At 37.9% G+C, this 13,124-nt stretch overlaps 1 long non-coding RNA gene across 1 annotated transcript; it reads left to right on the plus strand.

The window, feature by feature from the left end:
- Window positions 1–1,440: 1,440 nt before the first annotated feature.
- LOC146730210 (uncharacterized) lies at window positions 1,441–2,190 on the plus strand. The gene is made up of 2 exons (XR_014927818.1): window positions 1,441–1,507; window positions 2,136–2,190. It is a non-coding gene; the product is annotated as an uncharacterized LOC146730210 (long non-coding RNA).
- Window positions 2,191–13,124: the final 10,934 nt, after the last annotated feature.

Consider the following 13,124-nt stretch of genomic DNA (forward strand, 5'->3'; position numbering starts at 1 on the left):
AGTGTGCAGTGTGAGACCATGCACTCTAACTGCATAATGCATTGACACTTTGAATATGAGAGGAAAATTGGGAGCATACACTTAATGGTATAACACTGCAATCTGAGGCCATTTATACTCTGAAAAGTGTGCAGTGTGAGACCATGTATATTAACTGCATGATGCATTGACACTTTGAATAAGAGAGGAAAATTGGGAGCATACACTTAATGGTATAACACTGCAATCTGAGGTCACTTATACTCTGAAAAAGTGTGCAGTGTGAGACCATGTATATTAACTGCATAATGCATTGACATTTTGAATAAGAGAGAAAAATTGGGAGCATACACATAATGGTATAACACTGCAATCTGAAGCCACTTATACTCTGAAAAAGTGTGCAGTGTGAGACCATGTATATTAACTGCATAATGCATTGACACTTTGAATAAGAGAGGAAAATTGGGAGCATACACTTAATGGTATAACACTGCAATCTGAGGCCACTTATACTCAGAAAAAGTGTGCAGTGTGAGACCATGTATATTAACTGCATGATGCATCGACACTTTGAATAAGAGAGGAAAATTGGGAGCATACACTTAATGGTATAACACTGCAATCTGAGGCCACTTATACTCTGAAAAAGTGTGCAGTGTGAGACCATGTATATTAACTGCATGATGCATTGACACTTTGAATAAGAGGAAAATTGGGAACATACACTTAATGGTATAACACTGCAATCTGAGGCCACTTATACTCTGAAAAATTGTGCAGTGTGGGACCATGTATATTAACTGCATGATGCATTGACATTTTGAATAAGAGAGAAAAATTTGGAGCATACACATAATGGTATAACACTGCAATCTGAAGCCACTTATACTATGAAAAGTGTGCAGTGTGAGACCATCCACTCTAACTGCATAATGCATTGACACTTTGAATAAGAGAGGAAAATTGGGAGCATACACTTAATGGTATAACACTGCAATCTGATGCCACTTATACTCTGAAAAGTGTGCAGTGTGAGACCATGTATATTAACTGCATGATGCATTGACACTTTGAATAAGAGAGGAAAATTGGGAGCATACACTTAATGGTATAACACTGCAATCTGAAGCCACTTATACTCTGAAAAAGTGTGCAGTGTGAGACCATGCACTCTAACTGCATAATGCATTGACACTTTGAGTAAGAGAGGAAAATTGGGAGCATACACTTAATGGTATAACACTGCAATCTGAAGCCACTTATACTCTGAAAAAGTGTGCAGTGTGAGACCATGCACTCTAACTGCATAATGCATTGACACTTTGAATAAGAGAGGAAAATTGGGAGCATACACTTAATGGTATAACACTGCAATCTGAAGCCACTTATACTCTGAAAAGTATGCAGTGTGAGACCATGTATATTAACTGCATGATGCATTGACACTTTGAATAAGAGAGGAAAATTGGGAGCATACACTTAATGGTATAACACTGCAATCTGATGCCACTTATACTCTGAAAAAGTGTGCAGTGTGAGACCATGTATATTAACTGCATGATGCATTGACACTTTGAATAAGAGGAAAATTGGGAACATACACTTAATGGTATAACACTGCAATCTGAGGCCACTTATACTCTGAAAAATTGTGCAGTGTGAGACCATGTATATTAACTGCATGATGCATTGACACTTTGAATAAGAGAGGAAAATTTAAGCAAACACTTAATGGTATAACACTGCAATCTGAAGCCACTTATACTCTGAAAAAGTGTGCAGTGTGAGACCATGCACTCTAACTGCATAATGCATTGACACTTTGAATATGAGAGGAAAATTGGGAGCATACACTTAATGGTATAACACTGCAATCTGAGGCCACTTATACTCTGAAAAAGTGTGCAGTGTGAGACCATGTATATTAACTGCATGATGCATTGACATTTTGAATAAGAGAGAAAAATTGGGAGCATACACATAATGGTATAACACTGCAATCTGAAGCCACTTATACTCTGAAAAAGTGTGCAGTGTGAGACCATGCACTCTAACTGCATAATGCATTGACACTTTGAGTAAGATAGGAAAATTGGGAGCATACACTTAATGGTATAACACTGCAATCTGAGGCCACTTATACTCTGAAAAAGTGTGCAGTGTGAGTCCATGCACTCTAACTGCATGAAGCATTGACGCTTTGAATAAGAGAGGAAAATTGGGAGCATACACTTAATGGTATAACACTGCAATCTGAGGCCACTTTTACTCTGAAAAGTGTGCAGTGTGAGACCATGTATATTAACTGCATGATGCATTGACACTTTGAATAAGAGAGGAAAATTGGGAGCATACACTTAATGGTATAACACTGCAATCTGAGGCCACTTATACTCTGAAAAAGTGTGCAGTGTGAGACCATGTATATTAACTGCATGATGCATTGACACTTTGAATAAGAGGAAAATTGGGAACATACACTTAATGGTATAACACTGCAATCTGAGGCCACTTATACTCTGAAAAATTGTGCAGTGTGGGACCATGTATATTAACTGCATGATGCATTGACATTTTGAATAAGAGAGAAAAATTGGGAGCATACACATAATGGTATAACACTGCAATCTGAAGCCACTTATACTCTGAAAAAGTGTGCAGTGTGAGACCATGCACTCTAACTGCATAATGCATTGACACTTTGAATAAGAGAGGAAAATTGGGAGCATACACTTAATGGTATAACACTGCAATCTGAAGCCACTTATACTCTGAAAAGTGTGCAGTGTGAGACCATGTATATTAACTGCATGATGCATTGACACTTTGAATAAGAGAGGAAAATTGGGAGCATACACTTAATGGTATAACACTGCAATCTGAGGCCACTTATACTCTGAAAAAGTGTGCAGTGTGAGACCATGTATATTAACTGCATGATGCATTGACACTTTGAATAAGAGGAAAATTGGGAACATACACTTAATGGTATAACACTGCAATCTGAGGCCACTTATACTCTGAAAAATTGTGCAGTGTGAGACCATGTATATTAACTGCATGATGCATTGACACTTTGAATAAGAGAGGAAAATTTAAGCAAACACTTAATGGTATAACACTGCAATCTGAAGCCACTTATACTCTGAAAAAGTGTGCAGTGTGAGACCATGCACTCTAACTGCATAATGCATTGACACTTTGAATATGAGAGGAAAATTGGGAGCATACACTTAATGGTATAACACTGCAATCTGAGGCCACTTATACTCTGAAAAAGTGTGCAGTGTGAGACCATGTATATTAACTGCATGATGCATTGACACTTTGAATAAGAGGAAAATTGGGAACATACACTTAATGGTATAACACTGCAATCTGAGGCCACTTATACTCTGAAAAATTGTGCAGTGTGGGACCATGTATATTAACTGCATGATGCATTGACACTTTGAATAAGAGAGGAAAATTGGGAGCATACACTTAATGGTATAACACTGCAATCTGAGGACACTTATACTCTGAAAAATTCTGCAGTGTGAGACCATGTATATTAACTGCATGATGCATTGACATTTTGAATAAGAGAGAAAAATTGGGAGCATACACATAATGGTATAACACTGCAATCTGAAGCCACTTATACTCTGAAAAAGTGTGCAGTGTGAGACCATGCACTCTAACTGCATAATGCATTGACACTTTGAGTAAGATAGGAAAATTGGGAGCATACACTTAATGGTATAACACTGCAATCTGAGGCCACTTATACTCTGAAAAGGTGTGCAGTGTGAGTCCATGCACTCTAACTGCATGAAGCATTGACGCTTTGAATAAGAGAGGAAACTTGGGAGCATACACTTAATGGTATAACACTGCAATCTGAGGCCACTTATACTCTGAAAAAGTGTGCAGTGTGAGACCATGTATATTAACTGCATGATGCATTGACACTTTGAATAAGAGGAAAATTGGGAACATACACTTAATGGTATAACACTGCAATCTGAGGACACTTATACTCTGAAAAATTGTGCAGTGTGAGACCATGTATATTAACTGCATGATGCATTGACACTTTGAATAAGAGAGGAAAATTTAAGCATACACTTAATGGTATAACACTGCAATCTGAAGCCACTTATACTCTGAAAAAGTGTGCAGTGTGAGTCCATGCACTCTAACTGCATGATGCATTGACACTTTGAATAAGAGAAGAAAATTGGGAGCATACACTTAATGGTATAACACTGCAATCTGAGGCCACTTATACTCTGAAAAGTGTGCAGTGTGAGACCATGTATATTAACTGCATGATACATTGACACTTTGAATAAGAGAGGAAAATTTAAGCATACACTTAATGGTATAACACTACAATCTGAAGCCACTTATACTCTGAAAAAGTGTGCAGTGTGAGACCATGCACTCTAACTGCATAATGCATTGACACTTTGAATGAGAGGAAAATTGGGAGCATACACTTAATGGTATAACACTGCAATCTGAGGCCATTTATACTCTGAAAAAGTGTGCAGTGTGAGACCATGTATATTAACTGCATGATGCATTGACACTTTGAATAAGAGAAAAATTGGGAGCATACACTTAATGGTATAACACTGCAATCTGAAGCCACTTATACTCTGAAAAGTGTGCAGTGTGAGACCATGTATATTAACTGCATGATGCATTGACACTTTGAATAAGAGAGGAAAATTGGGAGCATACACTTAATGGTATAACACTGCAATCTGAGGCCACTTATACTCTGAAAAAGTGTGCAGTGTGAGACCATGTATATTAACTGCATGATGCATTGACACTTTGAATAAGAGAGGAAAATTGGGAGCATACACTTAATGGTATAACACTGCAATCTGAAGCCACTTATACTCTGAAAAGTGTGCAGTGTGAGACCATGTATATTAACTGCATAATGCATTGACATTTTGAATAAGAGAGAAAAATTGGGAGCATACACATAATGGTATAACACTGCAATCTGAAGCCACTTATACTCTGAAAAAGTGTGCAGTGTGAGACCATGTATATTAACTGCATGATGCATCGACACTTTGAATAAGAGAGGAAAATTGGGAGCATACACTTAATGGTATAACACTGCAATCTGAGGCCACTTATACTCTGAAAAAGTGTGCAGTGTGAGACCATGTATATTAACTGCATGATGCATTGACACTTTGAATAAGAGGAAAATTGGGAACATACACTTAATGGTATAACACTGCAATCTGAGGCCACTTATACTCTGAAAAATTGTGCAGTGTGGGACCATGTATATTAACTGCATGATGCATTGACATTTTGAATAAGAGAGAAAAATTGGGAGCATACACATAATGGTATAACACTGCAATCTGAAGCCACTTATACTCTGAAAAAGTGTGCAGTGTGAGACCATGCACTCTAACTGCATAATGCATTGACACTTTGAATAAGAGAGGAAAATTGGGAGCATATACTTAATGGTATAACACTGCAATCTGAAGCCACTTATACTCTGAAAAGTGTGCAGTGTGAGACCATGTATATTAACTGCATGATGCATTGACACTTTGAATAAGAGAGGAAAATTGGGAGCATACACTTAATGGTATAACACTGCAATCTGAGGCCACTTATACTCTGAAAAAGTGTGCAGTGTGAGACCATGTATATTAACTGCATGATGCATTGACACTTTGAATAAGAGGAAAATTGGGAACATACACTTAATGGTATAACACTGCAATCTGAGGCCACTTATACTCTGAAAAATTGTGCAGTGTGAGACCATGTATATTAACTGCATGATGCATTGACACTTTGAATAAGAGAGGAAAATTTAAGCAAACACTTAATGGTATAACACTGCAATCTGAAGCCACTTATACTCTGAAAAAGTGTGCAGTGTGAGACCATGCACTCTAACTGCATAATGCATTGACACTTTGAATATGAGAGGAAAATTGGGAGCATACACTTAATGGTATAACACTGCAATCTGAGGCCACTTATACTCTGAAAAAGTGTGCAGTGTGAGACCATGTATATTAACTGCATGATGCATTGACATTTTGAATAAGAGAGAAAAATTGGGAGCATACACATAATGGTATAACACTGCAATCTGAAGCCACTTATACTCTGAAAAAGTGTGCAGTGTGAGACCATGCACTCTAACTGCATAATGCATTGACACTTTGAGTAAGATAGGAAAATTGGGAGCATACACTTAATGGTATAACACTGCAATCTGAGGCCACTTATACTCTGAAAAAGTGTGCAGTGTGAGTCCATGCACTCTAACTGCATGAAGCATTGACGCTTTGAATAAGAGAGGAAAATTGGGAGCATACACTTAATGGTATAACACTGCAATCTGAGGCCACTTTTACTCTGAAAAGTGTGCAGTGTGAGACCATGTATATTAACTGCATGATGCATTGACACTTTGAATAAGAGAGGAAAATTGGGAGCATACACTTAATGGTATAACACTGCAATCTGAGGCCACTTATACTCTGAAAAAGTGTGCAGTGTGAGACCATGTATATTAACTGCATGATGCATTGACACTTTGAATAAGAGGAAAATTGGGAACATACACTTAATGGTATAACACTGCAATCTGAGGCCACTTATACTCTGAAAAATTGTGCAGTGTGGGACCATGTATATTAACTGCATGATGCATTGACATTTTGAATAAGAGAGAAAAATTGGGAGCATACACATAATGGTATAACACTGCAATCTGAAGCCACTTATACTCTGAAAAAGTGTGCAGTGTGAGACCATGCACTCTAACTGCATAATGCATTGACACTTTGAATAAGAGAGGAAAATTGGGAGCATACACTTAATGGTATAACACTGCAATCTGAAGCCACTTATACTCTGAAAAGTGTGCAGTGTGAGACCATGTATATTAACTGCATGATGCATTGACACTTTGAATAAGAGAGGAAAATTGGGAGCATACACTTAATGGTATAACACTGCAATCTGAGGCCACTTATACTCTGAAAAAGTGTGCAGTGTGAGACCATGTATATTAACTGCATGATGCATTGACACTTTGAATAAGAGGAAAATTGGGAACATACACTTAATGGTATAACACTGCAATCTGAGGCCACTTATACTCTGAAAAATTGTGCAGTGTGGGACCATGTATATTAACTGCATGATGCATTGACATTTTGAATAAGAGAGAAAAATTGGGAGCATACACATAATGGTATAACACTGCAATCTGAAGCCACTTATACTCTGAAAAAGTGTGCAGTGTGAGACCATGCACTCTAACTGCATAATGCATTGACACTTTGAGTAAGATAGGAAAATTGGGAGCATACACTTAATGGTATAACACTGCAATCTGAGGCCACTTATACTCTGAAAAAGTGTGCAGTGTGAGTCCATGCACTCTAACTGCATGAAGCATTGACGCTTTGAATAAGAGAGGAAAATTGGGAGCATACACTTAATGGTATAACACTGCAATCTGAGGCCACTTTTACTCTGAAAAGTGTGCAGTGTGAGACCATGTATATTAACTGCATGATGCATTGACACTTTGAATAAGAGAGGAAAATTGGGAGCATACACTTAATGGTATAACACTGCAATCTGAGGCCACTTATACTCTGAAAAAGTGTGCAGTGTGAGACCATGTATATTAACTGCATGATGCATTGACACTTTGAATAAGAGGAAAATTGGGAACATACACTTAATGGTATAACACTGCAATCTGAGGCCACTTATACTCTGAAAAATTGTGCAGTGTGGGACCATGTATATTAACTGCATGATGCATTGACATTTTGAATAAGAGAGAAAAATTGGGAGCATACACATAATGGTATAACACTGCAATCTGAAGCCACTTATACTCTGAAAAAGTGTGCAGTGTGAGACCATGCACTCTAACTGCATAATGCATTGACACTTTGAATAAGAGAGGAAAATTGGGAGCATACACTTAATGGTATAACACTGCAATCTGAAGCCACTTATACTCTGAAAAGTGTGCAGTGTGAGACCATGTATATTAACTGCATGATGCATTGACACTTTGAATAAGAGAGGAAAATTGGGAGCATACACTTAATGGTATAACACTGCAATCTGAGGCCACTTATACTCTGAAAAAGTGTGCAGTGTGAGACCATGTATATTAACTGCATGATGCATTGACACTTTGAATAAGAGGAAAATTGGGAACATACACTTAATGGTATAACACTGCAATCTGAGGCCACTTATACTCTGAAAAATTGTGCAGTGTGAGACCATGTATATTAACTGCATGATGCATTGACACTTTGAATAAGAGAGGAAAATTTAAGCAAACACTTAATGGTATAACACTGCAATCTGAAGCCACTTATACTCTGAAAAAGTGTGCAGTGTGAGACCATGCACTCTAACTGCATAATGCATTGACACTTTGAATATGAGAGGAAAATTGGGAGCATACACTTAATGGTATAACACTGCAATCTGAGGCCACTTATACTCTGAAAAAGTGTGCAGTGTGAGACCATGTATATTAACTGCATGATGCATTGACATTTTGAATAAGAGAGAAAAATTGGGAGCATACACATAATGGTATAACACTGCAATCTGAAGCCACTTATACTCTGAAAAAGTGTGCAGTGTGAGACCATGCACTCTAACTGCATAATGCATTGACACTTTGAGTAAGATAGGAAAATTGGGAGCATACACTTAATGGTATAACACTGCAATCTGAGGCCACTTATACTCTGAAAAAGTGTGCAGTGTGAGTCCATGCACTCTAACTGCATAATGCATTGACACTTTGAGTAAGATAGGAAAATTGGGAGCATACACTTAATGGTATAACACTGCAATCTGAAGCCACTTATACTCTGAAAAGTGTGCTGTGTGAGACCATGTATATTAACTGCATGATGCATTGACACTTTGAATAAGAGAGGAAAATTGGGAGCATACACTTAATGGTATAACACTGCAATCTGAAGCCACTTATACTCTGAAAAAGTGTGTAGTGTGAGACCATGTATATTAACTGCATGATGCATTGACACTTTGAATAAGAGAGGAAAATTGGGAGCATACACTTAATGGTATAACACTGCAATCTGAAGCCACTTATACTCTGAAAAAGTGTGCAGTCTGAGACCATGCACTCTAACTGCATGATGCATTGACACTTTGAATAAGAGAGGAAAATTGGGAGCATACACTTAATGGTATAACACTGCAATCTGAAGCCACTTATACTCTGAAAAGTGTGCAGTGTGAGACCATGTATATTAACTGCATGATGCATTGACACTTTGAATAAGAGGAAAATTGGGAGCATACACTTAATGGTATAACACTGCAATCTGAGGCCACTTATACTCTGAAAAAGTGTGCAGTGTGAGACCATGTATATTAACTGCATGATGCATTGACACTTTGAATAAGAGGAAAATTGGGAGCATACACTTAATGGTATAACACTGCAATCTGAGGCCACTTATACTCTGAAAAGTGTGCAGTGTGAGACCATGCACATGAACTGCATGATGCATTGACACTTTGAATAAGAGAGGAAAATTGGGAGCATACACTTAATGGTATAACACTGCAATCTGAGGCCACTTATACTCTGAAAAAGTGTGCAGTGTGAGACCATGTATATTAACTGCATGATGCATTGACACTTTGAATAAGAGAGGAAAATTGGGAGCATACACTTAATGGTATAACACTGCAATCTGAGGCCACTTATACTCTGAAAAAGTGTGCAGTCTGAGACCATGCACTCTAACTGCATGATGCATTGACACTTTGAATAAGAGAGGAAAATTGGGAGCATACACTTAATGGTATAACACTGCAATCTGAAGCCACTTATACTCTGAAAAGTGTGCAATGTGAGACCATGTATATTAACTGCATGATGCATTGACACTTTGAATAAGAGAGGAAAATTGGGAGCATACACTTAATGGTATAACAGTGCAATCTAAGGCCACTTATACTCTGAAAAGTGTGCAATGTGAGACCATGTATATTAACTGCATGATGCATTGACACTTTGAATAAGAGAGGAAAATTGGGAGCATACACTTAATGGTATAACAGTGCAATCTAAGGCCACTTATACTCCGAAAAAGTGTGCAGTGTGAGACCATGCACTCTAACTGCATGATGCATTGACACTTTGAATAAGAAAGGAAAATTGGGAGCATACACTTAATGGTATAACACTGCAATCTGAAGCCACTTATACTCTGAAAAGTGTGCAGTGTGAGACCATGCACAAGAACTGCATGATGCATTGACACTTTGAATAAGAGAGGAAAATTTAAGCATACACTTAATGGTATAACACTGCAATCTGAGGCCACTTATACTCTGAAAAGTGTGCAGTGTGAGACCATGTGTATTAACTGCATGATGCATTGACACTTTGAATAAGAGAGGAAAATTGGGAGCATACACTTAATAATGATATAACACTGCAATCTGAGGCCACTTATACTTTGAAAAAGTGTGTAGTGTGAGACCATGTATATTAACTGCATGATGCATTGACACTTTGAATAAGAGAGGAAAATTGGGAGCATACACTTAATGGTATAACAGTGCAGTCTGAAGCCACTTATACTCTGAAAAAGTGTGCAGTGTGAGACCATGCACTCTAACTGCATGATGCATTGACACTTTGAATAAGAGAGGAAAATTGGGAGCATACACTTAATGGTATAACAGTGCAGTCTGAAGCCACTTATACTCTGAAAAAGTGTGCAGTGTGAGACCATGCACTCTAACTGCATGATGCATTGACACTTTGAATAAGAGAGGAAAATTGGGAGCATACACTTAATGGTATAACACTGCAATCTGAAGCCACTTATACTCTGAAAAGTGTGCAGTGTGAGACCATGTATATTTACTGCATGATGCATTGACACTTTGAATAAGAGAAGAAAATTGTGAGCATACACTTAATGGTATAACACTGCAATCTGAAGCCACTTATACTCTGAAAAAGTGTTCAGTGTGAGACCATGCACATGAACTGCATGATGCATTGACACTTTGAATAAGAGAGGAAAATTGGGAGCATACACTTAATGGTATAACACTGCAATCTGAAGCCACTTATACTCTGAAAAGTGTGCGGTGTGAGACCATGCACTCTAACTGCATGATGCATTGATACATTGAATTAGAGAGGAAAATTGGAAGCATACACTTAATGGTATAGCACTGCAATCTGAGGCCACTTATATTCTGAAAAGTGTGCAGTGTAAGACCATGCACATGAACTGCATGATGCATTGACACTTTGAGTAAGAGAGGAAAATTGGGAGCATACACTTAATGGTATAACACTGCAATCTGAAGCCACTTATACTCTGAAAAGTGTGCACTGTAAGACCATGTATATTAACTGCATGATGCATTGATACATTGAATTAGAGAGGAAAATTGGGAGCATACACTTAATGGTATAGCACTGCAATCTGAGGCCACTTATATTCTGAAAAGTGTGCAGTGTAAGACCATGCACATGAACTGCATGATGCATTGACACTTTGAGTAAGAGAGGAAAATTGGGAGCATACACTTAATGGTATAACACTGCAATCTGAAGCCACTTATACTCTGAAAAGTGTGCAGTGTGAGACCATGCACATGAACTGCATGATGCATTGACACTTTGAATAAGAGAGGAAAATTGGGAGCATACACTTAATGGTATAGTACTGCAATCTGAGGCCACTTATACTCTGAAAAAGTGTGCAGTGTGAGACCATGTATATTAACTGCATGATGCATTGACACTTTGAATAAGAGAGGAAAATTGTGAGCATACACTTAATGGTATAACACTGCAATCTGAAGCCACTTATACTCTGAAAAAGTGTGCAGTGTGAGACCATGCACTCTAACTGCATGATGCATTGACACTTTGAATAAGAGAGGAAAATTGGGAGCATACACTTAATGGTATAACACTGCAATCTGAAGCCACTTATACTCTGAAAAGTGTGCAGTGTGAGACCATGCACATGAACTGCATGATGCATTGACACTTTGAATAAGAGAGGAAAATTGTGAGCATACACTTAATGGTATAACACTGCAATCTGAAGCCACATATACTCTGAAAAAGTGTGCACTGTAAGACCATGTATATTAACTGCATGATGCATTGACACTTTGTGTAAGAGAGGAAAATTGGGAGCATACACTTAATGGTATAACACTGCAATCTGAAGCCACTTATACTCTGAAAAGTGTGCAGTGTGAGACCATGCACATGAACTGCATGATGCATTGACACTTTGAATAAGAGAGGAAAATTGTGAGCATACACTTAATGGTTTTATAATAACACTACAATCTGAAGCCACTTATACTCTGAAAAGTGTGCAGTGTGAGACCATGCACATGAACTGCATGATGCATTGACACTTTGAATAAGAGAGGAAAATTGGGAGCATACACTTAATGGTATAACACTGCAATCTGAGGCCACTTATACTCTGAAAAAGTGTGCAGTGTGAGACCATGCACTCTAACTGCATGATGCATTGACACTTTGAATAAGAGAGGAAAATTGGGAGCATACACTTAATGGTATAACACTGCAATCTGAAGCCACTTATACTCTGAAAAAGTGTGCAGTGTGAGACCATGTATATTAACTGCATGATGCATTGACACTTTGAATAAGAGAGGAAAATTGGGAGCATACACTTAATGGTATAACACTGCAATCTGAAGCCACTTATACTCTGAAAAGTGTGCAGTGTGAGACCATGCACATGAACTGCATGATGCATTGACACTTTGAATAAGAGAGGAAAATTGTGAGCATACACTTAATGGTTTTATAATAACACTGCAATCTGAAGCCACATATACTCTGAAAAAGTGTGCAGTGTGAGACCATGTATATTAACTGCATGATGCATTGACACTTTGAATAAGAGAGGAAAATTGGGAGCATACACTTAATGGTATAACACTGCAATCTGAAGCCACTTATACTCTGAAAAGTGTGCAGTGTGAGACCATGCATATGAACTGCATGTTGCATTGACACTTTGAATAAGAGAGGAAAATTGGGAGCA

This window comes from Saccoglossus kowalevskii, chromosome 20, assembly GCF_978046115.1.
Source record: "Saccoglossus kowalevskii chromosome 20, keSacKowa6.1, whole genome shotgun sequence".
Taxonomy (NCBI): domain Eukaryota; kingdom Metazoa; phylum Hemichordata; class Enteropneusta; family Harrimaniidae; genus Saccoglossus; species Saccoglossus kowalevskii.